This window comes from Poecilia mexicana, unplaced genomic scaffold (genome assembly GCF_051168715.1).
Source record: "Poecilia mexicana isolate PSO_F unplaced genomic scaffold, ASM5116871v1 scaffold_7, whole genome shotgun sequence".
NCBI classification, from domain to species: domain Eukaryota; kingdom Metazoa; phylum Chordata; class Actinopteri; order Cyprinodontiformes; family Poeciliidae; genus Poecilia; species Poecilia mexicana.
This window is the reverse complement of record NW_028263376.1, coordinates 13,167,969-13,187,385: the sequence shown is the minus strand read 5'-3', so window position 1 is coordinate 13,187,385 and position 19,417 is coordinate 13,167,969. Positions and strand designations below refer to the sequence as shown.

The following is a 19,417-nucleotide window of genomic DNA, read 5'->3' as shown; positions in this document are numbered from 1 at the left end:
ATCTCCCAGGTTTCTCTCTTACTTTAGGCTGATCTATTCTCAGTGATTTTGGTTAGATAATTTTTCTCACTAAACCAAGAAAATAGAGAGCATCACACTTTACTTAACATACATTTATAAAAACCTCTCTTATATTTGTACAAGTAAAAAAAGATAACACTTTTAGTGTTATGTATTTATTACACATGCATGTCTTTTTGCTTAACAGATATGCTAAATTGCTGGAATATTTCACTAAGATATTTAAACTGGCTGACGTAACTTTTAGTCGTTTGCTGTGTACATTTTTCTACTGTGGAAATTAACACGTCGATTTCTGACACCTACTAGAATGAATATGTGATCAATTGCAATGTAAAAGTAAAACAGGTGTAATGGCACTTTAATAACCTGACCAAAACAATGCCTGTTCAATTTTGATGAACATTTTTGATGAGGTCAATTGATTTGAGACAATTTAACACAGGAGACAACTTGTCATGCGATAACCATTTATTTGAACTGTTAAGCCGACTGGTGGTGGTGGCATCCCCATGACATGCTTACTGTAAACTCAAATGGGACAAAGGAAAGGCTTAGCTGTCGTCTGCTACGATCACTAGATTCAAGATGGCAGTCTATAAATTGGACTAAGTCAGTCAGTGTTTCACAGCTTAGCTCTCACAGCTCTGAGACTGTGGCGGCAGGGGTGCCTGTGCCAAATGGGTTCACCCTGCAGCTAATCCCACTATCAGGAGAATAAAGGCAGGGACCTCCAGCAGTCATACAGTGTAATGCAGCAGAACGGCTGCGAACTACCCCGAGCTCTACAGACAACACAATTGTTTTGGACTAGATTTGGGATTAAGCTTCTTTAATTTAGTATCAATTAAACCAAATTAAGAGATTGGGGATTATTTGCAGTAGGGGTTGGGGATTATCTATGGTGGTTTAGAATAAAAACTAATCTGGTCCAGTGTTTATTTCACAGCAATGTCATAATCTTCCTTTTTTCTTAACAATTAGGCGACCCATGCAAAATTGGTTAATGCGTGAAATATACAGCTGTCTATTCAATTTCGTAACAAGTGCACCTCTCTCTGATGAGTGAGGTATGGATTTGGTGATCACCTGAATCCAACTGAGATGTAAAAGACTTGGGAAAGCATGAAAACTGTCATCAAACATTATTGAACTTAGAAAGTTTTATTTGTGTTGGTCTGAAAACCCCACATTATTGTGATGTTAATAATTTATCATTTTCTGCAAATAAACAGCTATATTTTTATTGGTAGCTTGGTCAAAGTCATTAGTTTAGAGTATAAAACAAAAACTATACTTTTACTCAAACCCATACCTATCAATCTGTGACCTCAAAACATTTTTGAACAGGTGCCAAAATCATCAAGTTGAATGTATTCGCAGGTGAAAAAAATGATTTTTTTTCTTCCTTTGGGTGTTTTTTGTATTGTAACCTGCTCCACAGCAAACTGAACATAAAACAGAATTATGATCTGTAAATAATTGTAGATCTGAAACAACAGAATGGTCTTGTGTGCTTGTTCTGTTAAAAATAAAATAACTTTGATTTTCTAAATTTTGGAGGCCCAGTGTCTTTTTTTTGTCTCAGCTGTGCTGGCCAGCCAAATCTGTATCATCTTTGAATGACACATAAGAGTTGCACTTTAGGCACCTCTGCTATGGTAAAATTAGAAGACAAAAAAATTTGCTGTAGTATTTAAAAGATTTTGTGGTGTGTATATGCATTGAGAAAAGAGCTGGTTAGAAGAACTTGATCAGCCTTAGCAGGTGACCAAAAACCTAAAAAAATCTAAACTTTTTTGATCACACACAAGTGTGTCCATGTTGCAGTAAAATTTGGATCCTAAGAAGAGAGACATAATTCAAAATCAGCTATTTTTAGCATCAGTAAGGTGAGTATATAAAGTCAGGAAATGTAAAGGAATGTAAAAAAAAAAAGAGTGTAAAGGAAAACTGCATCTTCTACAACATGTTGGAAAATATCCATGGTTCATTCAGGCTACAAGAGAGCAAGGCAGATCTGAGCTTAGAGCAGATAAAGGGATACCTGATCAGAGTGTAGGAAAGTTACTTTGTTTTATGCTTTTGATTTTTCAACCTACATGTTGGCAACTTTCTAGAAATCCAGAAAGCGTTAAAGTCTACATTATGTTTGGTTCATAACATGCATTATGAACCAAAAACACCTGGAGTGCTACCATGCTAGTCTCTAACATTTTGTCTTGGTTTAAATATATAAGTAAAAGATTTTGGATGGACATTGCCTCTGACACTCTGAAAGTACTGCACAGGCATGAGAGAAACGATAGAGGCAGTGAGTTTCGATTTAGATCAAATCAAGCAGACTAGATCAGACCTGCAATGTCTGTTAGGAGCCCCACAGCCCTTAAGAGACATGAAAAGTGTTGTCTTCTGCTGATGTTCACAACACAGCAACAACCCAAGGCAGTTTTATTCACCAGCAGCAAATCTACTAATTTACTGCTGCACAATCAAAGAACATTGTGAAGAAGGCAAATTACTAGACCTGCAAACCAGCCTCTTCAAAGGTAAGCCAAACAAACCCAACACCATTCATTTTAAAAGAATAAATCCTTGGAGTGCAGAGCAGCGTGGGGTGCCTATGTAAACACATAACAAAGCATTTGTTTTTGGAGCCAAGGGATCCATTACCTGAACACATGGCAGATCACAGTCACAAATCCGCAGGGATTGTATTACCTAAGCCATTAGTCGGCCAAAGGCATGAAGAGTGTCAGTACTACACGGCTAATCCAAGCAAACACATGCTGTACACAGTGAACCCCACACCTCCTTTCTTCCCTCCGATAAGTCTCAGTTGAGGACAGACGCAACTTCAGCACACATTCCAAATTCAAGCAGTCACAGTCTTACATGTGAATCCGCTCAAGTTCACTGGGAGGAAACAGACTTTCAACAGAAAAATCAAAGTTTTCTCAAAGTAACCGATACTCACAGTTCTTGAATCATTTTACATCTTCCACCTTTGCCAGGGGCCTGAGGCAAACATGTCCATATAAGAGTAAAAAAACAATGAGTAGTTCACTCAAGCAACTCTTTCACTCTCTGTCTGTTTGAACAAACATCTCTGACTTGTCTTTCCTCTTTCACCTCACACTGCTCCTCTCCTGCTGCACAGACACGCCTCACTCCCCACCATTCTACTCAAGCTGCTAAAGAAGCGACAGGAGACTCACTGAAGTGACATATGTCGCCAAAGCCTCTCACTTGGCAGAGAAGCTCTCAAATCCCGCGACAATGACCGGGACTAAGGCTGCACAGCGGGGGGGATGCTTGGATGGCGTTTAAAAAACGAGTGTAAAGGAAGTACAGGCATGCCTTATGCTCTCTGTCTCATTCTTTCTCTTGATTTCCTAGATCCTTCCAATATCCCCTCCGCAAATCATGAAAGGCCATTTTAACTCAGCTTGTTCCCAGTGATTTTAATGCAATGAGTCTTACAGTCCTATTGACAAGAGGGCAAAGTCATCTGGTTCTACTGAGCCCAACATCTTCTGTGCTTTAATTTCCATGCATCAGTTTAGGCTGTGTTGATAGATGGAACATTGGGAAAAACTTTCAGAGAGAGACTGAATGCTATGGATACAAATCAAGTCTTTTCTTCCTCTTAATATTCTTTTACAAATGTTATTTACATTTAAGCTTTTTATCTCTAGAAAACCAATTTAGTTTTCATCAGCATCTCTTTTCGAGCTTTTCCAAACAATTTATATCTGTGGTTTTACGTAAAGTCCCCCAAGAGACATAATACCAGACAATACAGTATAAAGCATTGAAATTGGACAACCAGGTAGATCAGTTATTTTTACAAGTGCAACTTGTACAAAATAATTTGTTAAATCAAATGAAGACATTACTAAAGTAGGATTTTTTTTTTCCTGTTGCATTGCTTAAGTCATAAATCAATAGTTATCTGTGCATTAAATTTTCTATATCCAAGTATGTTTCATTTTTATTTATGACATAGCATACAAAAAACCTTGTCTCATCTTGGTGTAAATATTTATCTTGTAGGAAAAAACTGCTGTCAAATTATATTTTCAAATTTGTGTATCAAGGCTGTAGCCCCTTGCTGGGTAATGTTAAACCAAACAAACAGGACAAACCAGTGTACAAATTGAGCATCCACCCACACACTACTAACTGTGTATTTTCTCTAATAATAATAATTTAAGCCGTAATTGCTGATAACAGCTGGGTGTTATCCACTAACAGAGCCACTTTACCTTTAAATTTTGTAATACAAAAACGAGGTAGGGCTGTCCAGAGTAGGGCTGCACAACATTTGAATTGCTCTTCTACTTTATTATGGCTTCCAACTGTGACATGCTGCATTTTTAGTACTATCATCCATATCAGCTGTGCACAATGAGACTCCATCAATAGACTGACTCTGTTATTGGCATGCAAAGTGTTTATTCACAACTGGAAATAACCTTTGTTATTTGCCTTCCAAACAATCGATTGCAACATTGGTAATGTGCACACTGCTATAGCAATGGTACAGACTTTACTTGGAGGTATATACAGTTAAAAGCTCTCCATTCTGGATCAGTCTGTCTTTTGATTGAGAGTCAACTTTTGTGCACACTCAGGGCTGCTAATGTCCCCTTCACAATGAAGGCCTGATTTTCAAATTAAAGTGAACACTTGTTTATAGCTCATTGACAATGTCCTGGCAAAATTTCATTAGCAGCCATAAACTGCTTAATATGCTACATCACACAAGATAAATACGATTAATGTGTGAACTTTAAAATTGGTGAGCAAATTTAGAAGGAAGGCATTTGTAACCATAAATATATAAATTCACTAATAGACATTCCCATGTAAGGGCTTACATTTTTCATGGTAAAAATGCAGCATCATTTGACATGTTATAAATTTAGACCTGCGAGTCTAGATGAAAAATATTTCCGGCCTTTTCTGCAGCCCAGACTAAACTCTGTGTAACCGCTAAAGGAAAGTCTGGACATAATTACACACTTCATTTAAGACCTTTTTCACCGCATCACACAGACCTAGTTTATGTCTAATGAAGCGTGGTTTGTATAAGCTCAGGAAAAAGAACTTTAAAGCTTAGACTCAAATGTAGATGCACATTAACTAAAAGCTTTCAAGGTGGTTTTCAAAATGTACTTTTATTCTGACAAATGAAACTCGTCAGGACATAAATTCTAATTTACTATCAGCACATATGAAGTAAGACAACACACCTGAATCAGTACACCACAGGTTTTTCGTCCTTGAAAATATGTCTCAATTGTCTACACTGTTCTTTGGTCTAAATGTAAATCCTATGTAAACATCAGTATGATGTTTCAGAAATTCAAAACACATCTAAGTGTCATTAAATAACACCACAGGAACTGAGGCCCTCTTAACAGCTGGCAATACCATGGCCTTGCTTATTCAGATACAACAGACATCTTTGAGTACAACTCTTCACACAAGGCATCAAAATAAATATTGAGTGATACACCTGAGGTTCCTGCTCTACATGGAAATAAAGGATTTATCTTAATGGGCTGTTCAGCATTATTCAGCTTACTTAAAAAGAAATGAAATTAGCTTAATTATAATGCCTCAAAAATATTTAGAATGCTTTGATTTTTTTTTTTTTTTTGCATTTTCTCACTATACATCACAAACTTTTATGTATTTTGTGAAATGGAAGAAAAATGGTACATGCTTTTCAAAACTATTTTACAAACATAAATCTAAAAAGTGTGGTGTGCATTTGTAATCCTCTTTATTCTCGCTCACTGAAAATAATGCAGAACCTTCAGAAGTAACAACAACAGCACAACAACCCTCAACATGCAGCCAGAGCTATAAATCAAAGCATAGTCATAGGTGGAATGGTCTAATCAAAGTTCAGATCTAGGTGCAAATGGAAATCTGCAGCAGGACTTGAAAGTTGCTGTTTACAGACACTCTCCATCTAAGCTAAATGAACTAGAACTGTTTCACAAAAAAAGACTGGCAAAAATTTAGGTCAAATGCACACAACCCTTTCTAGATCAGAATTTGTTTTGGAACAAATCAATAACATTTCAAGACACTGAATCTGAAAATGTTAATATATGCTTCAGTACAAATGACTCAGTGAACTGGCTACATGGAAACTGTTACATAATGACACAAAACAATGTCCAAACCAGTACATAAGGGACGCTTGTAAAAGAAATGAGAGGCATATGTCTTTTGTGCAACAGAGTTGCCCCTCCTCCAAATCTTTGTCATGTGGTATTTCTGTCCCAGCTTCATGGGCCTCAAATATTTCCCACAAGACAATAGAAACAAATAACAAAAGGGTATTTTGTTTCTCTCTTCAATTAAAGCTCGCTAAGGGCAAGTACAGTAGTAATGACAGAAATCGGGAGAACAAAAAAAGGAGGGAAAAGCTTAACCTAAAAGATCGACAAGTAAATTTATCTGAATATGTAAAACAGAGTGAAATCTATGGCTGGGACTATGCAGATGGAAAGCAGAAATCATTGTTCTATCAATCATGGCAGGTCATCTAATGCTGAACCAGTAAAGAAGTCCAAATCATCACACTACCTCCACCATGTCTGACTACATATTTCGGATTTTCTTTTTCTGAACTGCAGTGTTAGTTGTACATTAGATACAACTGGAAACACAAGTTCCAGGAAGTTCCAGTTTTGTCTCATTAGTCCATATAATTTATTTTCAAACGTCTTTGGGGTCATCAAGATGTTCTGTGGGAAATCTTCTTGTTTCTTTTGGCCACATTCATTTTGGCCTTAGAGCTCTCCAATGGATGCCAATTTTGTCCAAACTATTTCTTCAATTTGTTTTTCTGTTCTTTGGTTTTGATGCTTAAAATAAATATGATTAAAATCAGTTTTTGATTATCTGATATGTGAATCTTGATCTTAGATAATCAAGATTTTTAAAAAATGATAAATTTCAATCTCTGGTCTATTGGCTGGTTTCCATATGCATGGAGCTAACTACGAGTCAGAGAGAAATCTGGATTCAATGGAAAAATGTCCTGACAAATAAAAACGGCTACACAAGCATTAGTGACATGTCATAAGGCCTTAGCTGTTTAAAGCCAGACTTCACTTTAAACAACACTCCTTCCTTAACCTCTTCCAAAACCGTCAGTGCCCTAACATGCAGCTTATTTGTATTTCAGCACTCTATGTTCTTAGGAAAAATGCTAACTGTGCATGCCTGGAGTTTGCCCAAACAACTCTCTGACACATCAAACACAAGCTTAGCAAACCTGCGTTTCCAGTATAATAAAAAAGAAACAGTAGCAGTGTTGACAGGCACGACAGGTTTGAAGCAAATGAACATAGTTCATATTCCACAACATAAACACAGTTCAACAGAAACATCTTAAAACTTACGTCGGCATGTAAAACATGACATATACTTGTTTTTAGGGTCTCCTTGTGCTCGTTTTACTAAACGTTCATCATTTCTGAAATGCTACTCCGATTCGTCCTCCTTAACCCTGATCATTCTCCCCTGGCAATCCAATTTCACAAGCACACAGATTTTTAAATGATTACTGGTTAGTTTCATGCAGAATCACTCCTTCATTGTTTGTAATGAATGGCTTTCTCAGTGTGCTTTAGGTGTGTATCGGTTTGTGTGTGTGTGTGTGTGTGTGTGTGTGTGTGTGTGTGTGTGTGTGTGTGTGTGTGTGTGTGTGTGTGTGTGTGTGTGTGTGTGTGTGTGTGTGTGTGTGTGTGTGTGTGTGGCTCATCAACGTTCACTCAGTCGGGGTTTAAATGCTTCCTGCGCTGGAACACTGTGATTAGTGGAGTGACATGTAGAGAGCTGCCTCCTGAAAAGGAGCTGGCCTTGCACGCAAATACATAACACGCTATGACAACCATAGATTCCTCAGTCAAAGGTTTGGTATTTCACTCATGCACATTTCATTTAACTACTACTCCTTCTGTCTTTTGTAAATACTAAACTCCTGAAGGAAATGCAGAGCTTTTACAGTGAATATAAAGAAAATAGTTGTGGCAAATAATTTAAGACCTCTCATTAACATGGATTTCAAAACAACAAAGTAAATTGCCATGGAAATATGTCCCTTGCTGTTCTGGAGTGACAAAGAGTGTTATTCAGGAGCTAAATCAGTTCCCTGTGGTCAACAGCACAGAAAAGATTCAAAGATAGGCTTCCTCCCATCACACGCTGGAGCTATGAGAGGATCTCGTCACTCTTTCCACAACCGACATATTTGTTCTTCACTTCTGCAAAGAAGAAAACAAGAGAAACATTGCAGTCTGGTCTGAGCTACGCTGGTAATTAGTTTATGAGATCATCTTGAAGGCCTGAAGTGGTATTTTAATAGAGTTTGTAAAATGGCCAACATATTCTATCCGTTTTATCTCAACATTGCCATTTGCATACAAAGAGTCCCTTTTATTAGCAAAGTTTGAAAAAGCCAGAGAAGAGAGGAGATACTTTTAACGGCATACAAACCCGTCTCTTTAATAAATCCTCCATGTGCACTAGTTCAATTTGCTCTCATATAATTTGATCATTTTCCAATCCTGTGGTTTCTGCAGTGCATATTTTCTAAGAAGAAGGCATCCCCTAAGCCGCTTCCTGGATTTTGTTACATACCTTCCTTTTTTAATAGCATTGAATACAACACACACCTTTGTAGTCTAAAAAGTAATAAGAGAAAAATCCTTCACAAAGTTGAGAGCGAAGGTGATGCTTCTCCTCTGGTAAAACATATTTTTGCACATTAACTGAAACTTTAAATTGAAAAAAGGATTTATCTTCATGTTTTATCCAGTGTTTGTAAAAGTCTGTTTTCATTAGCCAGAAGTTATCACAGGGACCTACATTGTGTGGAGTATTGTTTTCTCAGTACTTGGCACCTTTAAGTCAAATTCCTTGTTTCTGGGATCAAACATGACTGGACTTGTGTGCACCCATCACTCTGACTTTTCTATTGATTATCTCTCACTGTCCCCATCAAATGTTCAAATGCACAGTTTCTGGATGTCTAAATTGAAATTTTTGTGTAATTTTCCCAAGACAAACGTTGGGTTTACCTGCAGTCAGAACAAGCAAAGGATAAAAAGTAATCTTTCTGACTTAACTTCTGTTTGCCTGGATGAAAAGATTTTGAGAGCAGAGTTGGGTCCCATATGCATGACTTTTAAAGTTGTTGCACATAATCCAGAAATACTCCCAAGTTTACAAGCTAGTGAAAGCCAGTGAAAGCAATTTAGCTTTCTGTTTCTACAAAACCATTAAAGTCACTTATCAATCCACTCTTGCTTCACTGGCATTTAACTAGTGGCATTTGATTCTCAAAGATTTCTTGAAATATAGTAACATTTTGAACGAGGTTTTAATAGAGCAAATAACAGAAGTTCAACAGTTAAAAGAAATGATTGAACTTGTAAAAGAACTCTCACTTTACATTATAGTTTAAAACAGAAACAGTGAGACAGTGGGGAGAGTCATCACCAGGTTTGAACAATAGAAACTCACTTTCTTTTTTAAATGCTAAATTAATCCTGTAATCTGGAATTATAAGGTGATCCACAGACAGCTTTGAATTATTTTAAATTAGGTTAAAACAATGTTTTAATCTGCTGCACCAATAACCTTGTCTTTCAGTTTCTTCATCACTAAGTAGCAGTAAGATTTTTTCCAAACAGCAATCACATAAGTCTGATGAATAAAGGACTATGGACATATCCAGTCCTAAATGATCTGCACAGCACAGAACAGAAACCCCAAGAGAACAAAGCATGTAGTCAGAGGAAAAACTGTGTTAACTAACAAGGCGGTGACCCCCTACTGCTAATGATTCAGGTTTCATAGAACAGACATTAATAAATCTGAAATCTGAAGCCTGAGTCCACAGCAAACAACCAATACTTAACGTTTTGGCCAGTTTCGAATCGAGCCAAAGACAAAGTGACTCTTTTATATTACCTGAATTTTAAGCCTTTGTTCAAGTAACACCATGGTTAAGAGCTTGTGGCCCGAATGGAAACGTATTGCTTAGGTAAGTACCTAGGTAACTCCTGGAACAACAAGCATAGAGTTGAACCTTGTGAGTGCAGCAGCATCACTGCTGTCTGACACAGGCTCCTGAAAGGGGGAACCCTGTGAAAGTGTCAGTGCCTTTCTGCATTTGCATATTTGGAACACCATGAATTAACAAGATTGTTCCTGCCCGGGTGCCAAATTGAAAGGGTCCATTAAAGAGCGTTCTAGTGGCTTTACTGCATTTGGTTGGAAGTTTGGATCTTAGTGTATAAAAAGGGGATAAAATGTTATTAGATCGAATCGATCCACATGCAAATGACTCACTCGACAACTTCTAACAAGTCAAGAGGCGTGCCTCATAAAAAATAAGTTACAAGTCATAATTATGTCATGTTTTGGCACAAGTACAAAAAAGGCAGATAGGTAGCAATGTGGTTGGTCTTACATTCAAAGCCAAGTATCAGGGAAAGCCTGTTTATTGTAAACCAGAGATGCAACCTGCCCTGGAGCAATTCCCAAGCAGAGTAACTCAATTTCTCACACTAAGGTACTGCTGGAGTCAGAATAAGTAAAACAGTCGATAGTAACACTGTTGTTATACTGTTCTGGGAGTTGCTTTTAGGTTTTCTTTCCATTTCTAAAGATTTTTACCTCTTATACAACGGTGAAAGGGAATAACAACTGAAGCATTGTCAAAAAAACTGAGACAGGATTATCTTCTTCTTCTTCAGAGCGCTGACAAAATATACATTGAAACAAATGCACACAATTGGCTTGTTTATGCCAATTTAAATTTAAGACAGAATAGTGAATTTGATAGGATAAAATATTTTGCTTGAGAGATCGTATTCATTAAGTTACACATTTTCTAGATCCAAAGGCTGTTGCACTATTCAAATCAGTCAACATAACTTCAATATCTGATTTATGCTTTTTTACTCTTTTTAAAATAGTTTAGTAGATTAATGCTGTCAGGTCAAAATACTCTGGTCTATTTTTTCCCAGTCCAACCCTGGTATGCGGTAGAATTTGATCATTTGACTGAAAATAAAATAAAATAAAAAACATTTCTCAAACTAACTTTATTTCTAGCACCTGAGCAAATCAGAAAGAACAAACATCTGTCTCCAGCCTGTCTCCCACGCTCATGGCACCAACACAAAAACAACATGAAATCTGAACAGTCTAACAAAACAAAACTTAGACATGAAAAACAGCAGCATGCATGGACGACAGCATGGAATTACACAATCCAAACCTTCGGTAAGGTCTAGGTTGGTCTCCATGTGCTCTCTGTCAAGTTGGCTTTATACCACACATATTAAACTCAAGACCCATGGGGCAAATCCGGCATGCCATGAACAGAAGAAGAACTTTCAAGAGACCAGTATTGTGGATAAATATTATTTTATCAATCAAATCAAAACAATTTTTATCTGGATAGTGGCAAATACCATCAATATGAAAAGTTGTTCAATAGTTTTTCATTTCAAGAAATACAGATTGAATGTAGAGACAGCTATTTACTAATATTTTAATAGTTTGTTGATGAGTAGTTTCATGACTGTCTTTACTTTGCATTCAGTCCTGACCAGACCAAACATTGCAAATTGTATTAGCATTGTTGTGAATATTTGAGTTGGTGGACTCCAACCAGCTGATTAAAAAAAGATGGTGCATGATGATAACTTTAAAAATGCTAAATCTGTATATAAATCAGACTTTCATATTATGATATTCCCACTGGTCATAGCCCCCTGATGGCACAGACACAAAGGCTTTTTGTCTTTGAACCTGTCAAGATTAAGTTCTACAAGAAAAGCCTCTCACAATGTTTCAACTCTCCTGATGTTGAATGCAATCTTCCCAGTGTTACTGTGAAGATCAGGAGATTACACTGAAGATGTTTTCTACGTGGCTCAGTGGAGGATGTGCCATCACGCTTGTGAGAGACTGTGTGCATCTAACATGTGCTAACTGCAGATTGCTCATAAACCGAATCTTCCTCGGTCAGTAACGTAGTCCTACGTGAGGGCACAGACCTTCAGCAGTGCTGTTCGGATCTTGTTGTCTCTACAGAACAATGAAGTTTCACAGGAGGAGTCAAATCAGAGTTGAATATGTAAAAAAAATGTTGTAGAGGGCATTTCTCTTGACTGAGGGCCCTCGTCTGTGCTGCGATAACTGAATCTTTCAACAGGACACCACAAAATTTCACAACAAGGATCTGATAAAGACTTCTTCCAGGTCAATGATGCCCTTCAAATTTTGATCTAGATAATAAAATTGTTTGGGGATTGGGGGATTTATGAAAACGGGGATCACTTCCAAAACATTTATGGCCTTTGGAAAACCATCTTCATCACAGTGAGCAACATTTCTACCAGCCTATTAGAAACACTCACATCACGCACAAGTAAGCTAAATTTGGAAGTGATTAATCTCAAACTATAGAACAACTCACTATTCCCTTCTAAATGTGTTTATCAGCTGATGAATGTCCTGTTGAATTTTAAATGTAATTTTCAATAAATTACCCTATTTGTCTTCCTCTGGCTTGTTTCGCCTCTTTTTGTGTGCTAAGGATTAATTTACAACCTGATTGTGATTGTGTAGCCTGAAATGCAAATATATAAGCCTTTTTCCACAGTTCTTAGATGTGCAATCAGGAGAGGACTTAAAGGTAGTTATTCAGTTTTTTTAAATACCATTTTAATCTTTGTTACGGTGTTTCAAAGCATTTCGTATTGAAACAAAACCAAGTACAATTAAAACAAGAATCAACAAAGGAATTTCAGATTGAGGTAATTCTGATGACATTCCACAAAGCAATTCATGGATCAATATTCTCCTAAATAAAAGCCTGTTGTTAACAGCACTGCTGGAAATCAAGTTCAGAAGAAATTCAAGCCCCAAAATGTTTTTATATTTATTGATTGCTGTTGCACCACTTTCAACTAAGCCAATAACTGTGCCCCATTTCAAATGTTCTTTCTGATAAGTCCAATGAAACAAAAACATCCACAAGAGAGTAATTTCAAAGTATAGCCAGTGGCGTCAGCTTGTGATCGACACTTCAGCTAAAACGATCCGAGCTTTTATGTCCACGGGCTAAAAAATCCAATGAAACTCAGTGTTGCAAGAAAGTTCATTCTGTCATGTATACTCTGAATTAGCTGTTAACCAGAAAGAAAAAAAAAGATTAAATGCTCAAAAGATAAAACAGATTGGCCAGGACTATTCTGCTCTGCAGGCTTTATGTGCTCAAGACATAAAGTCTCTACATTTAGAGACGCACAGAACTTTCTTTCAGGGATAAAACAAAATCCACAGACACTGTCTACAGTTCAATTACTTGTTAACATAAATAATGATTCTGCCAATCACATGGCAGCAACTCAATGAAATTAGCTATTTACACATGGTGAAGATGACTCACTGAAGTCCATAAGCAATTAAAGGGGGAAGAAAAGAAAAGTATCTTGTAACGGGAATGATTGCTGGTGCCAGATGAGCCTTTTGAGAGTATTTTAGAAACTTCCATTGCCTTGTTGGCATCAGAGGTCAGAGGGTAATGGCCAGATTGATCTGACATGACAAAAAGGCATCAGTGGCTAAAATAAACAGTTGTTGAAACAAAGATCTGCAGAACGTCACCGCTAAACACAAAACATGGGCTACACAACCACAAAAAGCAGCACAACAGGTCAGGTGCAACTCGTGTCAGCTAATAATAGCTCCAATTCACAAAGGCTTAACAAGTTAGCCTACAACAAACAGGAAAAGCATTTCCTGGTCTGACAAGTCGATTTCTGCAGCAACATTCAGATGGTATGGTCAGAATTTGGCATAAACATCAGAAGAGGATGGACCCATCTTGTCTTGAACCAGCAGTTCAGGCTGCTGCTGATGTGGATAATGGAGTCTGAACACTTTGGGTCCCTCAGTAATAAAGGATTGTTGTTGTAATAACTAATGTTGTGGACCATGTCCATCTCTTTATGCTCAAAGTGCACCCATCTTTTAATGGCAGCTTCTAATACAGCAATGCACCATGTCAAAACCTCAAATTATGAACATGATATTGAGTTCACAGTCATAAGATCTCAATCCAGTAGAGTACCTTTCAGATGGGGTGGAACCGGAGAATTACAATGTGAATGAGCAGCTGACATACCAAAAGGTGTGTCTAGGAAACATAGAAATATGAGTTCAATATTGATTTTTAGATCAATATTGGAGCTTGCCTTCACTGAGATTTTTAAACTCATAAGCCACTCTTCAGCGCCATTGCTCTCAAAGTTTACGGAAATCTTGGTGAAATTGTTCTGGTAAAAACTTATTTATATTTTATAGTTTGCAACTGTATTCATCTACATATCTACCTGTTCATATGACAACAATTTAAAATCAAGTAATCAGATAATTTGTTTTTCTTTACTTATGACTTTTATAGATAATGAGGAAGTCTGGTTCTATTAAGGAAATGTTTTGTTTACTATTCATGTAGATCCAGGCAAAAAGCGAGATTCACAGCTGTGTTGAGTTAGACTAAGGATGCCACTAAAAAGTATTTTAAGTTGTCAAATTATTGAGTTATATATTTAAAACAATACAAATCTGATGCTCTCAGAATAATTTTGCATGATTATTACATGATGAAGGAAAATGTCTTAATATGCAGCAGGCAGCAAAGGATCTTATCTGGATTATCTAAACAACAAGCCAAGGAACAAGTTACCCAGATCATGTTTATCTCAAATAGTTGTTATCGACTTTCTTTATATTCATTTAAATCAGATTTTGAAAAAGATGCAATCTGATTTTTTCTTTCCAGATGCAGTGCATGTCCTGCTGCATATCAATAATTTCTCAGAGGGCAACATTGCTACCGTCCTGTGGCGAACAAGGGCAGAGCTACTGATACAAAGAATAAAGGGTGAGAAAACTAAAAAGAGTCAAAAAGCAGGGGAGCAGAGTTTGGATGGAGGGGTGATATCTGTGGTGCAGGAGAGAGAAATCCATGGGAATGCAACTCATTAGCACATGAATCAAATTCCAGTAGACCTGATTTTAGAGCGCGTAGTCCAGAATACCAGCAGTAGGTGAGCAAAATTATGAGTGCTGGTGTCAACCCTAATCCCCTGAATAGTGTGCCAAAATTGTAATGCCCACAACTTTGTGAGGAGAAACATTATAAACATAAAAACTATCACAACACCATCTGGATATACTGTATAACATTTTCATGTTAGACAAGATTTGTAGGACTCATTTCACACAGTCAAAGCACTCATGATTATCTTCAGACCCTTCAACGATTTTTTTCTTGTATAGTATTTATATCCTGTAAAAGAGACAAATATTGATTTTGTCTGTTGAACCATTTCTGTTTTCATTGCCATATCTTTCCCAGCGATCCTACACCCCATATCCATCATATGTGTGTGTGTATATATATATATATATATATATATATATATATATATATATATATATATATATATATATATATATATATATATATATTATCCTGCTGTTTCATAGAAATTATTATATCACGTGATCTAAGAACATCCCCAGAGACTTTTAAAGAGAACTAATCCATAGTCTCATAGGTCCTCCACTATGTTCATCAGTAGCTAATTAGTTCTTTCCTATATTTATTCTTTTTGTTCACACAAAACCCACCCATACTCAACAGCAGTCTTTCATTCTTCCTCATATTCGCTGTGCCCCCTTCATGGTTAGTAACTGCATTTGGGACTTTTGAAACTTCCTTTCGTCAAGAGATTTCGCCAAGTTCTCTTTGCCATTCCTGTCAGGTCAGGTGGGCTGATGGTTTGCATCTTTGAAATATTCATTTTGGATGGATTTAACAGTGCTTGAGAATTGGGATAATGTTTTCAAATCAAACTTTGCTTTAACTTCTCCACATGTTTGTCCCTGGCCATTTTAGTGTGGGTTTTGCTCCTCATAAACTTTGTCCAGTAATGTTTTCTAGCAAACCTCAGTGGCCTTCACATGGAAGCTGAATACAAATGCAGTCAACAGCTTTCAATTTTTAATCTGAAAACCATGTATTATTTTCCTTCTATTTCACAATTTCGCATAACTCTGACTTATCACATAAAATCCAAATGAAATGCACAAATAGGTATTTTTAAATTCACCAAGAGTAAATAACTTCTACAGGAATGAATACTTTTGCATGGTGCTGTATTTTGGAGATTGATCATGTCAGGAGGGAAACTTTGACGAGACAAAGGAGCCAGTTTTATGCCTTTATCAGTTGTGGGAACAGCAAGTGCCGTTATAATCCCAACAAGAAGGAACGTGTAGGAACAAGACTGTGCATCATAGCAATGTCCTTATCTTCTCTTCAACAGAGAAACCTATCATAAGCTTTCATCGAACGTCTGGAACTGCTACGTTCTGTTTTCGTTGTTTGACACAGCAAAGTAAATGTTCACTGAGTCATTGACGAATTAACAGGAGGTGCCCACATATAGAGAGGATGTTTACTTCCAAATCTAGCGAAAGGGACATGCTGTCACAGTAAACAGGGTGATAGATCACAGATGTCACAACTTATTTCTGTATCTCTGACTCAATACGAGTGTTTGTCCCGAGTCTTAACAGTGAGGGCCCTGTTCAAAAGCAAGAGTCGAGATGAATGTTGGGGGAATAGCATTTTCAGAGCCAACAAACTATGATCCTCACTCTCCAGGAGGAATGCAGTCTACTGACCGTCAAACCTGCTCAAACGTTCCAGAAAATTAAGCACATGTGGGGAGTAAAGAGGAGTTTGGGCCAGCATAGGTGACCGCAGTTAAACTGCATCACCCAACTCAGACAGGATTCCATTATTTGTGCCTCCTGCGTGAGGCGCTGATTCCTCCAAACATTTGTCGCCCAGAGTGGTCACGACCTTTGCTCTTCGTAGTTAGGAAGAACTGGGTCTGAAAGAGCAAAACGTCAGGCTCCATGGTAACCAGAATCCTGGTATCTAACCTGACAGAGTTAACTGGAAAGTTTTTCTCAGAGCAGAAGCCTTCATCCCCTCAACAGGGTGAAACACTGAAGCTAGCAAATATACCAACAAGTGTTTTAAAAGGCAGCCGAGATTGGAGGCAATCAGTTTTTTGATTAAAATAGAGTGGTGCCTCTATTTTAAAACACGGTGTTGAGGACTTGCGAGTTCCTGTGTGTCAGTGACTGCAGTAAATATTTCCCAGGCATTCCAAATGTGGACTGACTGTCCTCAGAGTGCAGCAATAAATTCTCCAGACAAATGCACACATCCGAGCTTTAGTTTCTCTTTCATGGTCATCTTCTCGTGGCATCTTCTGCGTAAGATGCTGGATGTCTTTTTAAGGCCAGAATCCAAGCTGGGAGTTGCCTGATAAGAATTGTTTTACATTTCAGTCAACGTCACACATAAACAAATGAGAGAAGTGCCAGAAAGATTGGTTTCAGGTTTTCTTTGAGGTCTGAGCTGCCAATTTTATATATTTTTTTTCCCTGAACAATGCTTTATAAAAACAACTACGTAAATAACTAAACGGAATATGATTAAAGGCCAACATACTCCATAAGATCAGAAAATTGTGTTCCCTCTTCCAGAAATTTTGACAATCTTCGCTACAACACTGATTTTGATATCTACAGGTCACTTTGATTTGCTTTGAGAACTTATTTAAAAGTACCTCTGCAGTACATTTAGTTGATTCAACATGATTGTAACACGATGTAACACATTGGTGCATATCAGGGCAGAAACTTAGCAATGAAGTAAAATGATTTGTCGTTAGACATTCAAAGCCAGATTGTGCAAAGTGGTCTGTGTTATTTGGAAGTGGAAGAAGTTCAGTACCCTCTCTTGATTACCCCCTGCCCTCTTAAATAATAATCAGATGCGTCAGTGTTTAACCAATATAATTTCTTCAGAGCCTCATGGATAAGAATAAATCTGCATATGGAATCTAACATATAAAGATTAAACAAAATTGACCTACTACGTCCTCATGGACCCATTTTGTGCTGACAGTTAAGGTGTTATTAAAGGCAGAATTCAGTTGTAATGTTTCTGACAGTGGTAGCATTCATTCTCAAGGCCAGATTGCAGAGTACAAAGAGTGTTTAATTAATTCATGCATGTAATACTGTCAGATTATCATGCTAAACAGCATTTAAATGGCTAATCCACATGAAGGCTTTCTCTCCGACCACTGATATGCAAAAGATGCGATTATTGTGCATCTCAGAGAAAACCAAACACTTACTCCTTCTTCTCTGCAGGGAGCAAGAGATAATTTGGAGCCCTCACCATCCACTTAAAAGCTCCCCTGCATTCAGCTTAACAAGCACATCATTTGCTGTGATTTGTCAGTGATTTTACATTTAAAACACAGCGTATAATTCAAAATTTGCTAGGATTTAAACCTTTACATGAGATTAATTTAAGAATCTCTCAGCGATGCAGTGATGAGCAATGTTCACACGAGACAGCTGACTGTTTTCTCTGATTTTCTTAGCTTTTTTTTTTTTTTTTTTTGGTCTTTGTCTTTTTCTAATTAACAATGTTTCCAACTGTGTATGCCTCATAAACAAAGTTTTAACACTGAAATCAATTCCAAGCAACAAACAACAAATTACAGCCCATGAGAGCTCTGAAGAGCAAAGTTAATTCGCAATCAGCTTTCTTTGCCCACTAAATAAGATTATTAGGTTATGCTCTGCTACTACATGCAGTGGTTTCACGTTGATACCATAACTTTGTTGACTATATGTGACTGTCGTGGAGTTTTGCTCTTCCCAGCGCAGCACTGATTAAGTGGCTAAGAGACTCACCCCCTGCCTGGTAAGGCTCTTACGCTGCACGAGCCGATCTTAATGGATAACAACGAGCTGCTCAGATGCTGACAGCATCTAAATATACTTCATCCTGTCACGGCATATCTATTATATTTAACATTTTTGATCCATCAAATGTGCTAAATAAAAAAATAGGATTGTTGTGTGCATGTTTCTGAATCATAATGTATGGAATGTTCACTATGTAAAGGCATTGATGAGGTTAGATCTCCACCCTGCAAATTTAGGGTTTAACGGAGCACTGCAGCAGCATGCACTAATTATACAATTACAGAATTTGCTGAGGGGCAGTTATCTCCAAACGTCTTTGACAGGGAGAGAGAGAAGCGAGCTGGAGACAACATGCCTAGCATGTTGCGACATATGCTGTATCTACTTATCCGTGGGTGTAGGATCGCTGAAAAACTATGAATGACTTACTGAGGCAGCATTACGTCTTCTGTCTGTGTTCCCACTG

The 19,417-nt window shown here is 37.4% G+C and overlaps 1 protein-coding gene across 4 annotated transcripts in view; it reads right to left on the bottom strand.

The window, feature by feature from the left end:
* chl1a (cell adhesion molecule L1-like a) overlaps nt 1-19,417 on the bottom strand; it is a 67,705-nt gene that overhangs the window by 40,553 nt on the left and 7,735 nt on the right. The window contains exon 1 of one of the 4 annotated variants that reach the window (XM_088007078.1): nt 2,999-3,188. The exons of 2 other annotated variants lie outside the window; for them this stretch is intronic. The gene's annotated coding sequence lies outside the window, so the exon portion shown is untranslated. Of the gene's footprint in view, nt 1-2,998; nt 3,189-19,417 lie in introns of those variants that run through there. One more of the 4 variants, XM_088007075.1, reaches the window with a different exon arrangement.